The sequence below is a fragment of the Triticum dicoccoides genome, chromosome 3B, assembly GCF_002162155.2.
Source record: "Triticum dicoccoides isolate Atlit2015 ecotype Zavitan chromosome 3B, WEW_v2.0, whole genome shotgun sequence".
NCBI classification, from domain to species: domain Eukaryota; kingdom Viridiplantae; phylum Streptophyta; class Magnoliopsida; order Poales; family Poaceae; genus Triticum; species Triticum dicoccoides.
Window position 1 is genome coordinate 14,164,497 of NC_041385.1, and position 3,175 is coordinate 14,167,671.

Below are 3,175 nucleotides of genomic sequence, written 5' to 3' on the forward strand. Positions count from 1 at the left end.
GAAAATGCATCGGAACTGAAGAACTTATCCAAACTTTTCAAAATATTTGTGCAGCACTTTTAAGTTTTTTGCTCTGCACTTTTGGGATATGTGATTGGGCTTTGTTTGGAATCACAGGATCAAGTAGTAGTGCGCGTCAGATTCCATACGATGCTGATGGGATGGATGCTGGAGGATACGAGGAATACAGTGGGACCCTTGTCAGCTTTCTAGCATGCATGTCGGACCATGAGCAGAGATTGGGCAGTCCTGATATACGCGGAACGCGAACGACAAAAACCGCGTCCTTTTCTCACTCGCTTTCTCTGCCCAAAAACCGCGTCCTTTTCTCCCGCTCCGGTGCTCGCGACTGACGGACTGAGGCTTGGCATTGTGCTCTTCCACGCCCCCTCCCTCCATAGCCTCCCCCGCCGACCACTCCGGCGCCCAAGGCCGACCTCGACGCCGCCCTGCCGTGCGCTCCGACGGCTGCGTACGGCAAGCTCCGCCCCGACCAGCTCTGCTCGTCTCTCCCGGCTCCGACCACCAGCGCCGCCTCTGCAGCGCTGTAGCGCACGCCGCCTCTGACTCATCTACAGGGCGCACATCACGGTGAGTGATTCTCACTTAATCTTCCTCGTGCGCCCAGCCGAGCCGGCAGTCGGGCGTTCGCTTCGTAGATGGATTCTAGCATTTTCTTTCTGTAATCGCTACAGGTTATACGGAGCTGCATCTCGCATAATATATATATATATATATATATATATATATATATATATATATATATATATATATATATATATATATAAACTCTATTAGACTACCAGGCTGTAGAATAACAAATTCTGCACCCGGGTCGGACTAGTGACCGCCCGGTAGCCGGTTGCCTCTGTACGTTGGCCTGCTGCTCAGAAGATCTAGATCTTACCGGCCTCTCAGAAGTTCCCAACCTGACCGTCTCCATCCTCCCTCGATCTCAAATTAGTGTCGGGGTTTATGGGAGGGGTTTGTTTGTTTGCTCTTTTTTCCATCACATCCGCCATGTTTGTTCAGAGTTCTTACTACAGTCACACAGTCAACCATCTGTGAGAAGATGGTAGCTAGCCGTCCCCAATATCCAAAGGCTGGGGTTCTCTTGTCCTTAATTAGTTCTGCACTCAGACTCCTTTTTCAACATTCTCATTTCAGTCCTGAGACCAAAAAAATCTCAAGTTCCAAAAAGTAGCAGTTTCAGGGAAAAACACCCACTTTAGCTACATGTCAGCTGACTGAGTTTTAGCTTTTTGGGTCAGTCAATTTTTTAACCATTGATTGCTGCTTCAAGATGTGTGCTAGTTGTTTTTTCTTTATGTTGTGTGTGCTGTCCTGAATTGGGCTGGACGTTTTTTGATTGACCCTAATTTTGGGTCAGTCGATTTTTTGTTGGGCTGAAGCCTGTTACATGTATTCTTATATAGGCTGTTCCTGTGCGTTTAGTGGTTCTGTTTTTTTGTCGGTTTTTATAGTATATTTTGGATGTTGGGTGAATACAAAATATATACATGTAGTAATTTATAATATGTGTATAAATTGTAATTCTGTCAAAAATGCACTATTATGTGCTTATTTCTTACATACTACTAAAATAGTGCAGTTTCATTATAGTTGTATTTTCTGTGAAAATTCCACTACCATATGCATATTCTTGAAAGCAGAATGTTTTCTCCGTTTCGAAAAAAAAAGCACAATGTTTTGTATATACTGTGTGTAATTTTGTTATTGTCTGATTATTTTATAATTTCTTTCTTCTTAAAGGGTAATATTAATGCAACTAATTCATTCTTACTTAGAAAATTTATTATTTGATTTTGTTTTAGTAGTTATTTCATATTTTTTTCTGAAGAGTAATACCAAAACCACCAATTCATTTTTTTCTTACAAAACTTCATTATTTTGTTTTTGATTTAGTATTTCTTTTCTTTTCTTTTTTAATGGCAATATCAATGTCGCTAATTCATTACTTCTTAGGAAACTTTCTTTTTTGTGAGAATTCTACAATTATACTTATTCTTGCATTTTATAATAAGTGCAATTTCTGCATAAATTGTGTGCAAATTCTCAATTTGTTTTGTTTCCTTTCTTCTTAAAAGGGTAATACCAATGTCACTAATTCATTCTTTCTTTGAAAGCTTCACTATTTTGATTTTGATTTTGATCTAGTTTTTATTTTAGTTTTTATTTTAGTTTATTTCTTCCTGAAGGGTATTACTAAGGCTTCTAACTCGTTCTTTCTTAGAAAAACTTCATTATTTTATTTTCCATTTAGTTTTAGTTTTAGTTTTATTTCTTATTTAAATGTAACACAAGTGCCACTAATTCATTCTTTATTAGGAAATTTCCTTTATGGCAAATATTTCACTATTATATGCATATTCTTGCATAAAATATCATAATTTATGTGTAAATTGTGTGCAATTTTTATCATTATTTTTTTTCATTTCTTTCTTCCTAAAGTGTATTAGCAATGTCATTGATTATTTTTTTAGAAAACTTCATTGTTTTTATTTTCTTTTGCTTTTTGTTAAATTTACTTTCTTCTTTAAGGGTAATGTGTATGTAATTAATTCATTCTACTTAGTAAACCTCACTATTTTGATTGTGCTTCGTTTTTTATTTCATTTTTCTTTCTTCTTAAAGGGTAATACCAATGTCACTAATTCATTTTTTTCTTATAATTTTTTATTTTGATTTTATTTTAGTTTTTATTTTATTTTATTTCTTCTTTAAAGTAATATCTATGGTACTGATTAATCACTTCTTGTGAAATCCCTTTTTGTGAAAATTACACTATTATATGCTTATTCTTGCACATTACGGAAAAGTGCTTATTTTGTGTATATTATGTGTAAATTTAGTCATTGTTTGATTTGTTTTTTATAAAAATACTTAAATGGTAATACCAACACCACTAATTCATTCTTAATTAGTGAACTTCTCTATTTTGATTTTGTTTTAGTTCTTATTTTGTTTTATTTTCTTTCTTGTTAAAGGGTAATACCAATGGCACTAGTTTATTCTTCCTTAGAAAAATTCATTATGTTGATTATTTTGATTTTATTTTTTGTTTCTTCTTTAAGGGTAATACCAATGCCACTAATTTATTCCTTCTTAGAAAACTTATCTTTTGCACAAAAAATCAAGCATTATATGCGTATTC

At 34.9% G+C, this 3,175-nt stretch overlaps 1 protein-coding gene across 1 annotated transcript in view; it reads left to right on the forward strand.

Moving 5' to 3' along the window:
- The first annotated feature begins 471 nt into the window (after nucleotides 1–471).
- Nucleotides 472–3,175, forward strand: part of LOC119280510 — an 8,726-nt gene continuing 6,022 nt past the window's right edge. The window contains exon 1 of the mRNA XM_037561338.1: nucleotides 472–591. The gene's annotated coding sequence lies outside the window, so the exon portion shown is untranslated. The remainder of the gene's footprint in view (nucleotides 592–3,175) is intronic.